Raw genomic sequence first — 22280 nt, 5'->3', positions numbered from 1 at the left:
GCCAAGACATATTAGCTAAGACACATTAGCCAAGACACCTTAGCCGAGACACATTACACACGACACCTTAGCCAAGACACCTTAGCCAAGACACATTAGCCAAGACACCTTAGCCAAGACACATTAGCCAAGACACCTTAGCCAAGACACATTAGCCAAGACACCTTAGCCAAGACACATTAGCCAAGACACATTAGCCAAGACACATCAGCCAAGACAACTTAGCCAAGACACATTAGCCGAGACACCTTAGCCAAGACACATTAGCCAAGACACCTTAGCCAAGACACCTTAGCCAAGACACCTTAGCCAAGACACATTAGCCAAGACACCTTAGCCAAGACACATTAGCCGAGACACTTTAGCCAAGACACCTTAGCCAAGACACCTTAGCCAAGACACATTAGCCGAGACACATTAGCCAAAACACTTTAGCCAAGACACATTAGCCAAGACACATTAGCCGAGACACCTTAGCCAAGACAAATTAGCCAAGACACCTTAGCCAAGACACCTTAGCCAAGACATATTAGCCAAGACACATTAGCCGAGACACATTAGCCAAGACACATTAGCCAAGACACCTTAGCCAAGACACCTTAGCCAAGACACATTAGCCGAGACACATTAGCCAAGACACCTTAGCCAAGACACCTTAGCCAAGACACCTTAGCCAAGACACCTTAGCCAAGACACATTAGCCAAGACACCTTAGCCAAGACACATTAGTCAAGACACCTTAGCCAAGACACATTAGCCAAGACACATTAGCCGAGACACATTAGCCAAGACACCTTAGCCAAGACACCTTAGCCAAGACACATTGACCAAGACACATTAGCCAAGACACATTAGCCGAGGCACCTTAGCCAAGACACCTTAGCTGAGACACATTAGCCGAGACACATTAGCCGAGACACATTACCCAAGACACCTTAGCCAAGACACCTTAGCCGAGACACATTTGCCAAGACACCTTAGCCAAGACACATTAGCCAAGACATATTAGCTAAGACACATTAGCCAAGACACCTTAGCCGAGACACATTACACACGACACCTTAGCCAAGACACCTTAGCCAAGACACATTAGCCAAGACACCTTAGCCAAGACACATTAGCCAAGACACCTTAGCCAAGACACATTAGCCAAGACACCTTAGCCAAGACACATTAGCCAAGACACATTAGCCAAGACACATCAGCCAAGACAACTTAGCCAAGACACATTAGCCGAGACACCTTAGCCAAGACACATTAGCCAAGACACCTTAGCCAAGACACCTTAGCCAAGACACCTTAGCCAAGACACATTAGCCAAGACACCTTAGCCAAGACACATTAGCCGAGACACTTTAGCCAAGACACCTTAGCCAAGACACCTTAGCCAAGACACATTAGCCGAGACACATTAGCCAAAACACTTTAGCCAAGACACATTAGCCAAGACACATTAGCCGAGACACCTTAGCCAAGACAAATTAGCCAAGACACCTTAGCCAAGACACCTTAGCCAAGACATATTAGCCAAGACACATTAGCCGAGACACATTAGCCAAGACACATTAGCCAAGACACCTTAGCCAAGACACCTTAGCCAAGACACATTAGCCGAGACACATTAGCCAAGACACCTTAGCCAAGACACCTTAGCCAAGACACCTTAGCCAAGACACCTTAGCCAAGACACCTTAGCCAAGACACATTAGCCAAGACACCTTAGCCAAGACACATTAGTCAAGACACCTTAGCCAAGACACATTAGCCAAGACACATTAGCCGAGACACATTAGCCAAGACACCTTAGCCAAGACACATTAGCCAAGACACCTTAGCCAAGACACCTTAGCCAAGACACCTTAGCCGAGACACATTAGCCAAGACACCTTAGCCAAGACACATTAGCCGAGACACATTAGCCAAGACACTTTAGCCAAGACACATTAGCCAAGACACCTTAGCCAAGACACATTAGCCAGGACACATTAGCCGAGACACATTAGCCAAGACACATTAGCCGAGACACATAAGCCAAGACACCTTAGCCAAGACACATTAGCCAAGACACATTAGCCAAGACACATTAGCCGAGACACCTTAGCCAAGACACATTAGCCGAGACACATTAGCCGAGACACATTAGCCGAGACACATTAGCCAAGACACCTTAGCCAAGACACCTTAGCCAAGACACATTAGCCGAGACACATTAGCCGAGACACATTAGCCAAGACACCTTAGCCAAGACACATTAGCCAAGACACCTTAGCCAAGACACATTAGCCAAGACACATTAGCCGAGACACCTTAGCCAAGACACCTTAGCCAAGACACATTAGCCAAGACACCTTAGCCAAGACACATTAGCCAAGACACATTAGCCGAGACACATTAGCCGAGACACATTAGCCAAGACACCTTAGCCAAGACACCTTAGCCAAGACACATTAGCCAAGACACCTTAGCCAAGACACATTAGCCAAGACACATTAGCCGAGACACATTAGCCAAGACACCTTAGCCGAGACACATTAGCCAAGACACATTAGCCAAGACACATTAGCCAAGACACATTAGCCGAGACACATTAGCCAAGACACCTTCGCCAAGACACCTTAGCCAAGACACCTTAGCCAAGACACATAAGCCAAGACACATTAGCCGAGACACCTTAGCCAAGACACCTTAGCCAAGACACATTGACCAAGACACATTAGCCAAGACACATTTGCCGAGACACCTTAGCCAAGACACCTTAGCTGAGACACATTAGCCGAGACACATTAGCCGAGACACATTAGCCAAGACACCTTAGCCAAGACACCTTAGCCGAGACACATTTGCCACGACACCTTAGCCAAGACACATTAGCCAAGACACATTAGCTAAGACACATTAGCCAAGACACCTTAGCCGAGACACATTACACACGACACCTTAGCCAAGACACCTTAGCCAAGACACATTAGCCAAGACACCTTAGCCAAGACACATTAGCCAAGACACCTTAGCCAAGACACATTAGCCAAGACACATTAGCCGAGACACCTTAGCCAAGACACCTTAGCCAAGACACATTAGCCAAGACACCTTAGCCAAGACACATTAGCCAAGACACATTAGCCGAGACACATTAGCCGAGACACATTAGCCAAGACACCTTAGCCAAGACACATTAACCAAGACACATTAGCCAAGACACCTTAGCCAAGACACATTAGCCAAGACACATTAGCCGAGACACATTAGCCAAGACACCTTAGCCGAGACACATTAGCCAAGACACATTAGCCAAGACACATTAGCCAAGACACATTAGCCGAGACACATTAGCCAAGACACCTTCGCCAAGACACCTTAGCCAAGACACCTTAGCCAAGACACATAAGCCAAGACACATTAGCCGAGACACCTTAGCCAAGACACCTTAGCCAAGACACATTGACCAAGACACATTAGCCAAGACACATTTGCCGAGACACCTTAGCCAAGACACCTTAGCTGAGACACATTAGCCGAGACACATTAGCCGAGACACATTAGCCAAGACACCTTAGCCAAGACACCTTAGCCGAGACACATTTGCCACGACACCTTAGCCAAGACACATTAGCCAAGACACATTAGCTAAGACACATTAGCCAAGACACCTTAGCCGAGACACATTACACACGACACCTTAGCCAAGACACCTTAGCCAAGACACATTAGCCAAGACACCTTAGCCAAGACACCTTAGCCAAGACACATTAGCCAAGACACATTAGCCAAGACACATTAGCCAAGACACATTAGCCAAGACACATTAGCCAAGACACCTTAGCCAAGACACATTAGCCTAGACACATTAGCCAAGACACATCAGCCAAGACACCATAGCCAAGACACATTAGCCGAGACACCTTAGCCAAGACACATTAGCCAAGACACCTTAGCCAAGACACCTTAGCCAAGACACCTTAGCCAAGACACATTAGCCAAGACACCTTAGCCAAGACACATTAGCCGAGACACATTAGCCAAGACACATTAGCCAAGACACCTTAGCCAAGACACATTAGCCAAGACACCTTAGCCAAAACACCTTAGCCAAGACACATTAGCCAAGACACCTTAGCCAAGACACATTAGCCGAGACACCTTAGCCAAGACACATTAGCCGAGACACCTTAGCCAAGACACCTTAGCCAAGACATATTAGCCAAGACACATTAGCCGAGACACATTAGCCAAGACACATTAGCCAAGACACTTTAGCCAAGACACCTTAGCCAAGACACATTAGCCGAGACACATTAGCCGAGACACATTAGCCAAGACACATTAGCCAAGACACATTAGCCAAGACACATTAGCCAAGACACATTAGCCGAGACACATTAGCCAAGACACCTTAGCCAAGACACCTTAGCCAAGACACATTAGCCAAAGCACATTAGCCAAGACACCTTAGCCAAGACACATTAGCCAAGACGCATTAGCCAAGACACATTAGCCAAGACACATTAGCCAAGACACATTAGCTAAGACACTTTAGCCAAGACACATTAGCCGAGACACATTAGCCGAGACATATTAGCCAAGATACCTTAGCCAAGACACATTAGCCAAGACACATTAGCCATGACACCTTAGCCAATTCACCTTAGCCAAGACACATTAGCCGAGACACATTAGCCAAGACACCTTAGCCAAGACACCTTAGCCAAGACACCTTAGCCAAGACACATTAGCCAAGACACATTAGCCAAGACGCCTTAGCCAAGACACCTTAGCCAAGACACCTTAGCCAAGACACCTTAGCCAAGCCACATTAGCCAAGACACCTTAGCCAAGACACATTAACCAAGACACATTAGCCAAGACACCTTAGCCAAGACACATTAGCCAAGACACATTAGCCGAGACACATTAGCCAAGACACCTTAGCCGAGACACATTAGCCAAGACACATTAGCCAAGACACATTAGCCAAGACACATTAGCCGAGACACATTAGCCAAGACACCTTCGCCAAGACACCTTAGCCAAGACACCTTAGCCAAGACACATAAGCCAAGACACATTAGCCGAGACACCTTAGCCAAGACACCTTAGCCAAGACACATTGACCAAGACACATTAGCCAAGACACATTTGCCGAGACACCTTAGCCAAGACACCTTAGCTGAGACACATTAGCCGAGACACATTAGCCGAGACACATTAGCCAAGACACCTTAGCCAAGACACCTTAGCCGAGACACATTTGCCACGACACCTTAGCCAAGACACATTAGCCAAGACACATTAGCTAAGACACATTAGCCAAGACACCTTAGCCGAGACACATTACACACGACACCTTAGCCAAGACACCTTAGCCAAGACACATTAGCCAAGACACCTTAGCCAAGACACCTTAGCCAAGACACATTAGCCAAGACACATTAGCCAAGACACATTAGCCAAGACACATTAGCCAAGACACATTAGCCAAGACACCTTAGCCAAGACACATTAGCCTAGACACATTAGCCAAGACACATCAGCCAAGACACCTTAGCCAAGACACATTAGCCGAGACACCTTAGCCAAGACACATTAGCCAAGACACCTTAGCCAAGACACCTTAGCCAAGACACCTTAGCCAAGACACATTAGCCAAGACACCTTAGCCAAGACACATTAGCCGAGACACATTAGCCAAGACACATTAGCCAAGACACCTTAGCCAAGACACATTAGCCAAGACACCTTAGCCAAAACACCTTAGCCAAGACACATTAGCCAAGACACCTTAGCCAAGACACATTAGCCGAGACACCTTAGCCAAGACACATTAGCCGAGACACCTTAGCCAAGACACCTTAGCCAAGACATATTAGCCAAGACACATTAGCCAAGACACATTAGCCAAGACACATTAGCCAAGACACTTTAGCCAAGACACCTTAGCCAAGACACATTAGCCGAGACACATTAGCCGAGACACATTAGCCAAGACACATTAGCCAAGACACATTAGCCAAGACACATTAGCCAAGACACATTAGCCGAGACACATTAGCCAAGACACCTTAGCCAAGACACCTTAGCCAAGACACATTAGCCAAAGCACATTAGCCAAGACACCTTAGCCAAGACACATTAGCCAAGACGCATTAGCCAAGACACATTAGCCAAGACACATTAGCCAAGACACATTAGCTAAAACACTTTAGCCAAGACACATTAGCCGAGACACATTAGCCGAGACATATTAGCCAAGATACCTTAGCCAAGACACATTAGCCAAGACACCTTAGCCATGACACCTTAGCCAATTCACCTTAGCCAAGACACATTAGCCGAGACACATTAGCCAAGACACCTTAGCCAAGACACCTTAGCCAAGACACCTTAGCCAAGACACATTAGCCAAGACACATTAGCCAAGACGCCTTAGCCAAGACACCTTAGCCAAGACACCTTAGCCAAGACACCTTAGCCAAGCCACATTAGCCAAGACACCTTAGCCAAGACACATTAGCCGAGACACATTAGCCAAGACACCTTAGCCAAGACACATTAGCCAAGACACATTAGCCAAGACACATTAGCCGATACACATTAGCCAAGACACCTTAGCCAAGACACATTAGCCGAGACACCTTAGCCAAGACACATTAGCCAAGACACATTAGCCGAGACACATTAGCCAAGACACCTTAGCCAAGACACATTAGCCAAGACACCTTAGCCAAGACACCTTAGCCAAGACACATTAGCCGAGACACATTAGCCGAGACACCTTAGCCAAGACACCTTAGCCAAGACACATTAGCCAAGACACATAAGCCAAGACACCTTAGTCAAGACACCTTAGCCGAGAAACCTTAGCCAAGACACATTAGCCAAGACACATTAGCCGAGACACATTAGCCAAGACACATTAGCCTAGACACATTAGCCAAGACACATCAGCCAAGACGCCTTAGCCAAGACACCTTAGCCAAGACACCTTAGCCAAGACACCTTAGCCAAGACACATTAGCCAAGACACCTTAGCCAAGACACATTAGCCGAGACACATTAGCCAAGACACCTTAGCCAAGACACATTAGCCAAGACACATTAGCCAAGACACATTAGCCGATACACATTAGCCAAGACACCTTAGCCAAGACACATTAGCCGAGACACCTTAGCCAAGACACATTAGCCAAGACACATTAGCCGAGACACATTAGCCAAGACACCTTAGCCAAGACACATTAGCCGAGACACCTTAGCCATGACACATTAGCCAAGACACATTAGCCGAGACACATTAGCCAAGACACATTAGCCTAGACACATTAGCCAAGACACATCAGCCAAGACACCTTAGCCAAGACACATTAGCCGAGACACATTAGCCAAGACACCTTAGCCAAGACACCTTAGCCAAGACACCTTAGCCAAGACACATTAGCCAAGACACATTAGCCAAGACGCCTTAGCCAAGACACCTTAGCCAAGACACCTTAGCCAAGACACCTTAGCCAAGACACATTAGCCAAGACACCTTAGCCAAGACACATTAGCCGAGACACATTAGCCAAGACACCTTAGCCAAGACACATTAGCCAAGACACATTAGCCAAGACACATTAGCCGATACACATTAGCCAAGACACCTTAGCCAAGACACATTAGCCGAGACACCTTAGCCAAGACACATTAGCCAAGACACATTAGCCGAGACACATTAGCCAAGACACCTTAGCCAAGACACATTAGCCAAGACACCTTAGCCAAGACACCTTAGCCAAGACACATTAGCCGAGACACATTAGCCGAGACACCTTAGCCAAGACACCTTAGCCAAGACACATTAGCCAAGACACATAAGCCAAGACACCTTAGCCAAGACACCTTAGCCGAGAAACCTTAGCCAAGACACATTAGCCGAGACACATTAGCCAAGACATCTTAGCCAAGACACATTAGCCAAGACACCTTAGCCAAGACACATTAGCCAAGACACATTAGCCGAGACACATTAGCCAAGACACCTTAGCCAAGACACATTAGCCAAGACAGCTTAGCCAAGACACCTTAGCCAAGACACCTTAGCCAAGACACATTAGCCGAGACACATTAGCCAAGACACCTTAGCCAAGACACATTAGCCGAGACACCTTAGCCAAGACACATTAGCCAAGATACCATAGTCAAGTAATGATTGCTTGGCAGCCCGCAGAAAAATGCAACGTGAGATGTGTCCGAAACGAAAACTGCAGCTGAGAGACGCCTACGTTACGGCTAGGTCGGTCTTAAAGAGAGAGATTAAGTCGAGCAAACGGCGTTACTTTCTTCAATTATGCGCAGCAGTCGCTCGGAAGCCATGGGGTTCTGCTTTCAAGGAGCTGATGGGGAAAGGCAGAACACATGAACCCGTCGAGCGTTGCCCTGTTGTGCTTAAAAGCATCATCGAAAGATTGTTCCCGACGCACAACCCTCCGGTACTAAACCCAGCGTTCACAGTCCCGGAGTCCGAACCTGAGCCGATTACAGTCGACGAGATCCTCAGGATCGCTGACCGCCTCAAACCAGGAAAAGCACCCGGGCCGGATGGACTTCCTAACGAGGCAGTCATGGTGGCCATGCAAGCGTATCCGGCAGTGTTCCAAACCGTGCTGCAGACCACTCTCCTGTCTGGGCAGTTCCCGTCGTTGTGGAAGAAGCAAAAACTGGTTCTAATACCAAAGCCGGGCAAGCCACCGGGTGACCCGTCAGCCTTCAGGCCGTTGGGTCTCATCGACACCATGGCTAAGGTTCAGGAGATGACGCTTCTGGATCGTTGGTTCAATACACGGAAGGCGAACACGGACTTTCTGAGCGCCAGTTCGGTTTTCGGAAGAAGCGCTCAACGGTTGACGCAGTACTGGCGGTGCTCGAGAAAGGCAACGCAGCGTTTCGTCGGAAAAGGTGTGGTGCTCGCTACTGTGCAGTCGTCACTATAGACGTCAAAAACGCATTCAACAGCGCTAGTTGGGAGGCGATAGCAGTTGCGTTGGAGAACATGAGGGTTCCCCCGTATTTGTGCAGGGTGCTGAGGAGCTACCTCCACGGCCGCGTTTTGCAGTACGAAACAGGCGAGGGGGTTAAAACGTCCACCATTACAGCCGGAGTTCCACAGGGATCAGTTCTTGGTCTCACCCTGTGGAACGTCATGTATAACGGAGTACTAACCCTCGCTCTTCCTCCAAAAACTGAGCTCACCGGCTTTGCAGACGACATTGCGTTAACAGTCACCGGTGAATCCATCGAGGAGGTTGAGATGTTAGCCACGGATGCTGTCGGTAGAATCGATGAATGGATGAAAGCAGCCTGCTTAGAAATTGCGCACGCGAAAACAGAGTTCATACTCATCAGCAGCCATAAGGAAGTGCAGAAGGCATCGATACTGGTGGGCTCAGAGCACATTGAGTCCGTCAGGAATCTCAAATACCTTGGGATTCGAATCGATGACCGGCTGAAATTCAAGCACCATCTAGATGATGCATGCAATAAAGCCATGAAGACCGCAAATGCATTGGCATCATTCATGCCAAACATAGGTGGACCCAGCAGCAGCATACGACGTCTTCACGCAAGCGTTGCCATATCCGTTATAAGATATGGTGCGCCAGTCTGGGCGCATATTCTGTCGGAAAAGCAGCACCAGAATACTGTACGTAGAGTACATCGGCGATTGGCCATGCGTGTTGCTAGTGCTTACCGTACCATCTCGTACGATGCGGTTTGCGTGATATCGGGTATGATGCCCCTATGCATTATTCTTGAGGAGGACTTGGAGAATTTCCGGACGGCACGTGCGGGGGAACCTCTCACTGCAGCTGTGAAGAAACGCATCAGGGCAGAGACGACGCAGAAATGGCAGAGCAGCTGGTCAAGTTCAACAACAGGCAGATGGACCTATTCGCTGATTCCCGATGTTGCGGCATGGGTTGGAAGGACGCATGGTGACGTAGACTTCTTCGTCACGCAGATTCTTTCCGGCCATGGCTGCTTCCGGAGCTACTTGCATAGGTTTACGCACGCGTCTTCGCCGCGGTGCCCAGCTTGTCCGGACGCCGACGAGACGGCAGAACATGTCATGTTCGGCTGTCCAAGGTTCATCGCCGAACGTCAGCAGCTGAACGACATGTGCGATACGGAGGTTGGGCACTCAAACTTGGTGCAGCTGATGCTCCAGAACAGCAATATGTGGGAGGCTGCGTCGACGATGATGCGCCAGGTCGTTACAAAGCTGCAGCGGTGGTGGAGAGAAGACCAGATGCATGGTCTTGCCTGAGTGTTTAGTGTGAAGTGTTATGTTGTTTGTGTGTGCGTGTGTGACCGTTCAGAGTAAAACCTACATGTGTTCGAGAGTGTTATATGTTGCTAGTACGTACCAAGTAGACTAAGTGCACAGCACTGCCCCTCCCATGAAGTAATACCGCGAGGTGATTCCGTGGGAGGGTGCACAGGGTTCAAGGAGAGTTTTTTACTGGGTAAAAATCCCATGTCCCCCACTGTGGGTGTCTTTCGAAGATTTTAAACTCCTGGTACAAAAAAAAAAAAAAAAAAAAAAAAAAAAAAAAAACTTAGCCAAGACACCTTAGCCAAGACACATTAGCCAAGACACCTTAGCCAAGACACCTTAGCCAAGACACATTAGCCAAGACACATTAGCCAAGACACATTAGAAAAGACACATTAGCCGGGACACATTAGCCAAGACACCTTAGCCAAGACACATTAGCCAAGACACCTTAGCCAAGACACCTTAGCCAAGACACATTAGCCAAGACACCTTAGCCAAGACACCTTAGCCAAGACACATTAGCCAAGACACATTACCCAAGACACCTTAGCCAAGACACCTTAGCCAAGACACCTTAGCCAAGACACCTTTGCCAAGACACCTTAACCAAGACACATTAGCCAAGACCCATTAGCTAATACACATTAGCCAAGACACCTTAGCTAAGACACATTACCCAAGACACCTTAGCCAAGACACCTTAGCCAAGACACATTAGCCAAGACACCTTAGCCAAGACACCTTAGCCAAGACACATTAGCCAAGACACCTTAGCCAAGACACCTTAGCCAAGACACATTAGCCGAGACACATTAGCCAAGACACATAAGCCAAGACACCTTAGCCAAGACACATTAGCCAAGACACATTAGCCAAGACACATTAGCCAAGACACCTTAGCCAAGACACATCAGCCAAGACACCTTAGTCAAGACACCTTAGCCAAGACACCTTAGCCGAGACACATTAGCCAAGACACCTTAGCCAAGACACATTAGCCAAGACACCTTAGCCGAGACACATAAGCTAAGACACATTAGCTAAGACACATAAGCCAAGACACATTAGCCAAGACACATTACCCAAGACACATTAGCCAAGACACATTAGCCAAGACACCTTAGCCAAGACACATTAGCCAAGACACATAAGCCAAGACACCTTAGCCAAGACACATTAGCCAAGACACATTAGCCAAGACACATTACCCAAGACACCTTAGCCAAGACACCTTAGCCAAGACACCTTAGCCAAGACACCTTAGCCAAGACACATTAGCCAAGACACATTAGCTAAGACACATTAGCCAAGACACCTTAGCCGAGACACATTAGCCAAGACACCTTAGCCAAGACACCTTAGCCAAGACACATTAGCCAAGACACCTTAGCCAAGACACAAAAACTAATACACATTAGCCAAGACACCTTAGCCGAGACACCTTAGCTAAGACACCTTAGCCAAGACACATTAGCCAAGACACATTAGCCGAGACACATTAGCCAAGACACATTAGCTAAGACACATTAGCCAAGACACCTTAGCCGAGACACATTACCCAAGACACCTTTGCCAAGACACCTTAGCCAAGACACATTAGCCAAGACACATTAGCCAAGACACATTAGCCAAGACACATTAGCCAAGACACATTATTCAAGACACCTTAGCCATGACACCTTAGCCAAGACACCTTAGCCAAGACACATTAGCCAAGACACATTAGCCAAGACACCTTAGCCAAGACACATTAGCCAAGACACCTTAGCCAAGACACATTAGCCAAGACACCTTAGTCAAGACACCTTAGCCAAGACACCTTAGCCAAGACACATTAGCCGAGACACATTAGCCGAGACACATGAGCCAAGACACCTTAGCCAAGACACATTAGCCAAGACACATTAGCCGAGACACATTAGCCGAGACACATTAGCCAAGACACATTAGCCAAGACACCTTAGCCAAGACACCTTAGCCAAGACACCTTAGCCAAGACACCTTAGCCAAGACACATTAGCCAAGACACCTTAGCCAAGACACATTAGCCAAGACACCTTAGCCAAGACACCTTAGCCAAGACACATTAGCCGAGACACATTAGCCAAGACACCTTAGCCAAGACACATTAGCCAAGACACATTAGCCGAGACACATTAGCGAAGACACCTTAGCCAAGACATATTAGCCGAGACACCTCAGCCAAGACACCTTAGCCAAGACACCTTAGCCAAGACACATTAGCCAAGACACCTTAGCCAAGACACCTTAGCCAAGACACCTTAGCCAAGACACATTAGCCAAGACACATTAGCCAAGACACCTTAGCCAAGACACATTAGCCAAGACACATTACCCAAGACACCTTAGCCAAGACACCTTAGCCAAGACACCTTAGCCAAGACACATTAGCCAAGACACATTAGCTAAGACACCTTAGCCAAGACACATTAGCCAAGACACCTTAGCAAAGACACATTAGCCAAGACACCTTAGCCAAGACACATTAGCCAAGACACCTTAGCCAAGACACATTAGCCGAGACACATTACCCAAGACACATTAGCCGAGACACATTAGCCAAGACACCTTAGCCAAGACACCTTAGCCAAGACACATTAGCCAAGACACATTAGCCGAGACACCTTAGGCAAGACACCTTAGCCGAGACACATTAGCCAAGACACATTAGCCAAGACACCTTAGCCAAGACACATAAGCCAAGACACCTTAGCAAAGACACATTAACCAAGACACCTTAGCCAAGACACCTTAGCCAAGACACATTAGCCAAGACACCTTAGCCGAGACACATTAGCCAAGACACCTTAGCCAAGACACCTTAGCCAAGACACATTAGCCAAGACACCTTAGCCAAGACACCTTAGCCAAGACACCTTAGCCAAGACACATTAGCCAAGACACCTTAGCCAAGACACCTTAGCCAAGACACATTAGCCAAGACACATTAGCCGAGACACATTAGCCAAGACACATTAGCCAAGACACATTAGCCAAGACACATTAGCCAAGACACATTAGCCGAGACACATTAGCCGAGACACATTAGCCAAGACACCTTAGCCAAGACACCTTAGCCAAGACACCTTAGCCAAGACACATTAGCCAAGACACATTAGCCAAGACACCTTAGCCAAGACACCTTAGCCAAGACACATTAGCCGAGACACATAAGCCAAGACACCTTAGCCAAGACACATTAGCCAAGACACCTTAGCCAAGACACATTAGCCGAGACACATAAGCCAAGACACCTTAGCCAAGACACATTAGCCAAGACACCTTAGCCAAGACACATTAGCCGAGGCACATTAGCCAAGACACATTAGCCGAGACACCTTAGCCAAGACACCTTAGCCAAGACACATTAGCCGAGACACATTAGCCAAGACACCTTAGCCAAGACACATTAGCCAAGACACCTTAGCCAAGACACATTAGCCAAGACACATTAGCCGAGACACATTAGCCAAGACACATTAGCCAAGACACATTAGCCAAGACACCTTAGCCAAGACACATTAGCCAAGACACATTAGCCAAGACACCTTAGCCAAGACACATTAGCCAAGACACATTAGCCAAGACACATTAGCCAAGACACCTTAGCCAAGACACATTAGCCAAGACACTTTAGCCAAGACACCTTAGCCAAGACACCTTAGCCAAGACACATTAGCCAAGACACATTAGCCAAGACACCTTAGCCAAGACACCTTAGCCAAGACACATTAGCCAAGACACCTTAGCCAAGACACATTAGCCAAGACACCTTAGCCAAGACACCTTAGCCAAGACACATTAGCCAAGACACCTTAGCCAAGACACATTAGCCAAGACACATCAGCCAAGACACATTAGCCGAGACACATTAGCCGAGACACATTAGCCAAGACACCTTAGCCAAGACACATTAGCCGAGACACATTAGCCAAGACACATTAGCCAAGACACCTTAGCCAAGACACATTAGCCAAGACACCTTAGCCAAGACACATTAGCCGAGACACATAAGCCGAGACACATAAGCCGAGACACATTAGCCAAGACACCTTAGCCGAGACACATTAGCCAAGACACCTTAGCCAAGACACCTTAGCCAAGACACCTTAGCCAAGACACATTAGCCAAGACACCTTAACCAAGACACCTTAGCCAAGACACATTAGCCGAGACACCTTAGCCAAGACACATTAGCCGAGACACATTAGCCAAGACACCTTAGCCAAGACACATTAGCCAAGACACCTTAGCCAAGACACTTAAGCCAAGACACCTTAGCCAAGACACCTTAGCCAAGACACCTTAGCCAAGACACATTAGCCAAGACACCTTAGCCAAGACACATTAGCCAAGACACATTAGCCAAGACACATTAGCCAAGACACCTTAGCCAAGACACCTTAGCCATGACACCTTAGCCGAGACACATTAGCCAAGACACCTTAGCCAATTCACCTTAGCCAAGACACATTAGCCAATACACCTTAGCCAAGACACATTAGCCAAGACACATTAGCCAAGACACCTTAGCCAAGACACATTAGCCAAGACACATTACCCAAGACACCTTAGTCAAGACACCTTAGCCAAGACACCTTAGCCAAGACACATTAGCCAAGACACATTACCCAAGACACCTTAGCCAAGACACCTTAGCCAAGACACCTTAGCCAAGACACATTAGCCAAGACACCTTAGCCAAGACACCTTAGCCAAGACACCTTAGCCAAGACACCTTAGCCAAAGCACATTAGCCAAGACACCTTAGCCAAGACACATTAGCCAAGACACCTTAGCCAAGAAACATTAGCCGAGACACCTTAGCCAAGACACATTAGCCGAGACACATTAGCCAAGACACATTAGCCAAGACACCTTAGCCAAGACACATTAGCCAAGACACTTAGCCAAGACACCTTAGCCAAGACACCATAGCCAAGACACCTTAGCCAAGACACATTAGCCAAGACACATTAGCCAAGACACCTTAGCCAAGACACATTAGCCAAGACACCTTAGCCAAGACACCTTAGCCAAGACATATTAGCCGAGACACATTAGCCAAAACACCTTAGCCAAGACACATTAGCCAAGACACCTTAGCCAAGACACATTAGCCAAGACACATTAGCCGAGACACATTAGCCAAGACACCTTAGCCAAGACACCTTAGCCAAGACACATTAGCCAAGACACCTTAGCCAAGACACCTTAGCCAAGACACATTAGCCAAGATACCTTAGCCAAGACACATTAGCCGAGACACATTAGCCGAGACACATTAGCCAAGACACCTTAGCCAAGACACCTTAGCCGAGACACATTAGCCAAGACACCTTAGCCAAGACACCTTAGCCAAGACACCTTAGCCAAGACACATTAGCCAAGACACCTTAACCAAGACACCTTAGCCAAGACACATTAGCCGAGACACCTTAGCCAAGACACCTTAGCCAAGACACATTAGCCAAGACACCTTAGCCAAGACACATTAGCCAAGACACATTATCCAAGACACCTTAGCCGAGACACATAAGCCAAGACACCTTAGCCAAGACACATTAGCCAAGACACATCAGCCAAGACACATTAGCCGAGACACATTAGCCGAGACACATTAGCCAAGACACCTTAGCCAAGACACCTTAGCCAAGACACATTAGCCAAGACACATTAGCCAAGACACCTTAGCCAAGACACATTAGCCAAGACACCTTAGCCAAGACACCTTAGCCAAGACACATTAGCCAAGACACATTAGCCAAGACACCTTAGCCAAGACACATTAGCCAAGACACATTATCCAAGACACCTTAGCCGAGACACATAAGCCAAGACAACTTAGCCAAGACACATCAGCCAAGACACATCAGCCAAGACACATTAGCCGAGACACATTAGCCGAGACACATTAGCCAAGACACCATAGCCAAGACACCTTAGCCAAGACACATTAGCCAAGACACCTTAGCCAAGACACCTTAGCCAAGACACATTAGCCAAGACACCTTAGCCAAGACACCTTAGCCAAGACATATTAGCCGAGACACATTAGCCAAAACACCTTAGCCAAGACACATTAGCCAAGACACCTTAGCCAAGACACATTAGCCAAGACACATTAGCCGAGACACATTAGCCAAGACACATTATCCAAGACACCTTAGCCGAGACACCTTAGCCAAGACACATTAGCCAAGACACATTAGCCAAGACACATTAGCCAAGACACCTTAGCCAAGACACATTAGCCAAGACACATTAGCCAAGACACATTAGCCAAGACACCTTAGCCAAGACACATTAGCCAAGACACTTTAGCCAAGACACCTTAGCCAAGACACCTTAGCCAAGACACATTAGCCAAGACACATTAGCCAAGACACCTTAGCCAAGACACCTTAGCCAAGACACATTAGCCAAGACACCTTAGCCAAGACACCTTAGCCAAGACACATTAGCCAAGACACCTTAGCCAAGACACATTAGCCAAGACACATTATCCAAGACACCTTAGCCGAGACACATAAGCCAAGACACCTTAGCCAAGACACATTAGCCAAGACACATCAGCCAAGACACATTAGCCGAGACACATTAGCCGAGACACATTAGCCAAGACACCTTAGCCAAGACACATTAGCCGAGACACATTAGCCAAGACACATTAGCCAAGACACCTTAGCCAAGACACATTAGCCAAGACACCTTAGCCAAGACACATTAGCCGAGACACATAAGCCGAGACACATTAGCCAAGACACCTTAGGCAAGACACCTTAGCCGAGACACATTAGCCAAGCCACCTTAGCCAAGACACCTTAGCCAAGACACCTTAGCCAAGACACATTAGCCAAGACACCTTAACCAAGACACCTTAACCAAGACACATTAGCCGAGACACCTTAGCCAAGACACCTTAGCCGAGACACATTAGCCAAGACACCTTAGCCAAGACACATTAGCCAAGACACCTTAGCCAAGACACTAAAGCCAAGACACCTTAGCCAAGACACCTTTGCCAAGACACCTTAGCCAAGACACCTTAGCCAAGACACATTAGCCAAGACACATTAGCCGAGACACCTTAGCCAAGACACCTTAGCCATGACACCTTAGCCGAGACACATGAGCCAAGACACCTTAGAAAATTCACCTTAGCCAAGACACATTAGCCAAGACACCTTAGCCAAGACACATTAGCCGAGACACATTAGCCAAGACACCTTAGCCAAGACACATTAGCCAAGACACATTACCCAAGACACCTTAGTCAAGACACCTTAGCCAAGACACCTTAGCCAAGACACATTAGCCAAGACACATTACCCAAGACACCTTAGCCAAGACACCTTAGCCAAGACACCTTAGCCAAGACACATTAGCCGAGACACATTAGCCAAGACACCTTAGCCAAGACACCTAAGCCAAGACACATTAGCTAAGACACATTAGCCAAGACACATTAGCCGAGACACATTAGCCGAGACACATTAGCCAAGACACTTAGCCAAGACACCTTAGCAAAGACACCATAGCCAAGACACCTTAGCCAAGACACATTAGCCAAGACACATTAGCCAAGACACCTTAGCCAAGACACATTAGCCAAGACACCTTAGCCAAGACACCTTAGCCAAGACATATTAGCCGAGACACATTAGCCAAAACACCTTAGCCAAGACACATTAGCCAAGACACCTTAGCCAAGACACATTAGCCAAGACACATTAGCCGAGACACATTAGCCAAGACACCTTAGCCAAGACACATTAGCCAAGACACCTCAGCCAAGACACATTTGCAAAGACACCTTAGCAAAGACACATTATTTATTTATTTATTTATTTATTTATTTATTTATTCGTCAAATTGTCTGCCGCATGGGTTTAACAATGTTTCTTACAAGCTAGGGGAGTAGGAAGAAAGGGATATGGAAGATGTTGTAAGAGGAAGCAAGATTGATTATAAGGGGAAAGTGGAATTATTAAGGAGGCGAGTGCGAAAGTGGGAAATGGGAACGTTGAAATCGAACAGGTGATGGTCTCTGTTAAAAGCAGCGCATGCTCTTAACCAGGGATCATTCTGGCCAAAAACCGAACGATGGGTAGGAATAAAGATGGGAGGCCTGTAGCGAAGTCTGCGAGAGGGAACATACAGTGGTAGGGAAGATAAAAGGGAAGGAACATCGAAATCGCCGGAAAGGATGCAGGCAATGAAGTAGGACTGCGCTTGCCAATGGCGGGATTCAATTTCTATTAAACCCAGCAAACGGCAGCGGAGAGAATAGGAGGGTACAGGAACGTAGTAACCGTGAAGAAATCTACGTACTGCGAAGCGAGTAAATTTCCTCTGAACTCTCTCTAGTCTCTGCATAGCAGTACCTCCAGCTGGAGTCCACACGACGCAGGCATAATCAAGAACGGATCGAACCCAGCAACAGTACAGTGCCTTAAGACAAAGAGGATCGCGAATTTCCGAAGACATGCGCATAATAAGGCCTAATGCTCTGTTCGCTTTATTGATCACATGGTTGGTGTGAGTAGCGAACGAGAGACCCTCATCCAACCAGACCCTAAGATCTTTTACAGTGGATTCCCTGCTTATTTGGGTACCACATAGGTAATAGTCCCAAGACAGCCGGGCAGCAGCAGGTCTCCCGAAAGAGATGACGCAACATTTAGGTGGACAGAGCACCAGTCCATTATGCAAACACCACAGAGAGAAATTGTTTAAAAAACTCTGGAGAGATCGACAATCGTAGGACGAGGACACGGGAAGAAAGATTTTTATATCGTCAGCATAAAGGAGATGTCCATCAATTGGGAGAACATTGATGCAGTCATTGATAAAAAGGGAGAAAAGGATAGGACTAAGTGCACTTCCCTGAGGGACACCAGACAAGCCAACAAATGACGAAGAAAAGGAGTTGTCCAATTAGCCAAGACACCTTAGCCAAGACACCTTAGCCAAGACACATTAGCCGAGACACATTAGCCAAGACACCTTAGCCAAGACACATTAGCCAAGACACATTAGCCAAGACACCTTAGCCAAGACACCTTAGCCAAGAGACCTTAGCCAAGACACATTAGCCAAGACACCTTAGCCAAGACACATTAGCCAAGACACATTAGCCGAGACACATTAGCCAAGACACCTTAGCCAAGACACCTTAGCCAAGACACCTTAGCCAAGACACCTTAGCCAAGACACCTTAGCCAAGACACCTTAGCCAAGACACATTAGCCAAGACACATTAGCCAAGACACCTTAGTCAAGACACCTTAGCCAAGACACCTTAGCCAAGACACATTAGCCAAGACACATTAGCCAAGACACATTAACCGAGACACATTAGCCAAGACACCTTAGCCAAGACACATTAGCCGAGACACATTAGCCAAGACACATTAGCCAAGACATATTAGCCAAGACTCATTAGCCAAGACACATTAGCCAAGACACCTTAGCCACGACACATTAGCCAAGACACCTTAGCCAAGACACCTTAGCCAAGACACCTTAGCCAAGACACATTAGCCAAGACACCTTAGCCAAGACACCTTAGCCAAGACACATTAGCCAAGACACCTTAGCCAAGACACATTAGCAGAGACACATTAGCCAAGACACCTTAGCCAAGACACATTAGCCGAGACACCTTAGCCAAGACACATTAGCCAAGACACCTTAGCCAAGACACATTAGCCAAGACACCTTAGCCAAGACACATTAGCCGAGACACATTAGCCGAGACACATTAGCCAAGACACCTTAGCCAAGACACCTTAGCCAAGACACCTTAGCCGAGACACATTAGCCAAGACACCTTAGCCAAGACACATTAGCCAAGACACCTTAGCCAAGACACATTAGCCAAGACACCTTAGCCAAGACACATTAGCCGAGACACCTTAGCCAAGACACCTTAGCCGAGTCACATTAGCCAATACACCTTAGCCAAGACACATTAGCCAAGACACCTTAGCCAAGACACATTAGCCAAGACACCTTAGCCAAGACACCTTAGCCAAGACACCTTAGCCAAGACACCTTAGCCAAGACAACATAGCTAAGACACCTTAGCCGAGACACCTTAGCCAAGACACATTAGCCAAGACACATTAGCCAAGACACATTAGCCAAGACACCTTAGCCAAGACACCTTAGCCAAGACACCTTAGCCGAGACACATTAGCCAAGACACCTTAGCCAATTCACCTTAGCCAATTCACCTTAGCTAAGACACCTTAGCCACGACACATTAGCCAAAACACCTTAGCCAAGACACCTTAGCCAAGACACCTTAGCCAAGACACATTAGCCGAGACACATTAGCCGAGACACATTAGCCAAGACACCTTAGCCAAGACACATTAGCCGGGACACATGAGCCAAGACACATTAGCCAAGACACCTTAGCCAAGACACATTAGCCAAGACACCTTAGCCAAGACACATTAGCCGAGACACATAAGCTGAGACACATTAGCCAAGACACCTTAGCCAAGACACCTTAGCCAAGACACCTTAGCCAAGACACCTTAGCCAAGATACATTAGCCAAGACACATTAGCCAAGACACATTAGCCAAGACACCTTAGCCAAGACACCTTAGCCATGACACCTTAGCCGAGACACATTAGCCAAGACACCTTAGCCAAGACACCTTAGCCAAGACACATTAGCCAAGACACCTTAGCCAAGACACATTAGCCAAGACACATTAGCCAAGACACCTTAGCCAAGACACATTAGCCAAGACACATTACCCAAGACACCTTAGTCAAGACACCTTAGCCAAGACACCTTAGCCAAGACACATTAGCCAAGACACATTACCCAAGACACCTTAGCCAAGACACCTTAGCCAAGACACCTTAGCCAAGATGCATTAGCCGAGACACATTAGCCAAGACACCTTAGCCAAGACACATTAGCCAAGACACCTTAGCCAAGACACATTAGCCGAGACACCTTAGCCAAGACACATTAGCTAAGACACATTAGCCGAGACACATTAGCCGAGACACATTAGCCAAGACACCTTAGCCAAGACACCTTAGCCAAGACACCTTAGCCAAGACACCTTAGCCAAGACACATTAGCCAAGACACATTAGCCAAGACACCTTAGCCAAGACACATTAGCCAAGACACCTTAGCCAAGACACCTTAGACAAGACACATTAGCCGAGACACATTAGCCAAGACACATTACCCAAGACTCATTAGCCAAGACACCTTAGCCAAGACACATTAGCCGAGACACATTAGCCAAGACACATTAGCCAAGACACCTTAGCCAAGACACATTAGCCAAGACACATTAGCCAAGACACCTTAGCCAAGACACATTATCCAAGACACATTAGCCGAGACACATTAGCCAAGACACCTTAGCCAAGACACATTAGCCAAGACACCTCAGCCAAGACACATTTGCCAAGACACCTTAGCCAAGACACATTAGCCAAGACACCTTAGCCAAGACACCTTAGCCAAGACACCTTAGCCAAGTCACATTAGCCGAGACACATTAGCCAAGACACCTTAGCCAAGACACATTAGCCAAGACACATTAGCCAAGACACCTTAGCCAAGACACCTTAGCCGAGAGACCTTAGCCAAGACACATTAGCCAAGACACCTTAGCCAAGACACATTAGCCGAGACACATTAGCCAAGACACCTTAGCCAAGACACATTAGCCAAGACACCTTAGCCAAGACACCTTAGCCAAGACACATTAGCCAAGACACATTAGCCAAGACACCTTAGCCAAGACACATTAGCCAAGACACCTTAGCCAAGACACCTTAGCCAAGACACATTAGCCAAGACACATTAGCCAAGACACCTTAGCCAAGACACCTTAGCCAAGACACATTAGCCAAAGCACATTAGCCAAGACACCTTAGCTAAGACACATTAGCCAA

At 47.3% G+C, this 22280-nt stretch overlaps 1 long non-coding RNA gene across 1 annotated transcript; it reads right to left on the bottom strand.

Annotated features, from left to right (window-relative positions):
• Positions 1–847: 847 nt before the first annotated feature.
• LOC125762980 (uncharacterized) lies at positions 848–21581 on the bottom strand. Its single transcript, XR_007418293.1, has 3 exons — positions 19976–21581; positions 15103–17047; positions 848–1032 (listed from the first exon to the last, which is right to left on the bottom strand). It is a non-coding gene; the product is annotated as an uncharacterized LOC125762980 (long non-coding RNA).
• Positions 21582–22280: the final 699 nt, after the last annotated feature.

Source organism: Anopheles funestus, chromosome 2RL (genome assembly GCF_943734845.2).
Source record: "Anopheles funestus chromosome 2RL, idAnoFuneDA-416_04, whole genome shotgun sequence".
Lineage (NCBI taxonomy): Eukaryota > Metazoa > Arthropoda > Insecta > Diptera > Culicidae > Anopheles > Anopheles funestus.
This window is presented reverse-complemented; position numbering and strand designations above follow the sequence as displayed.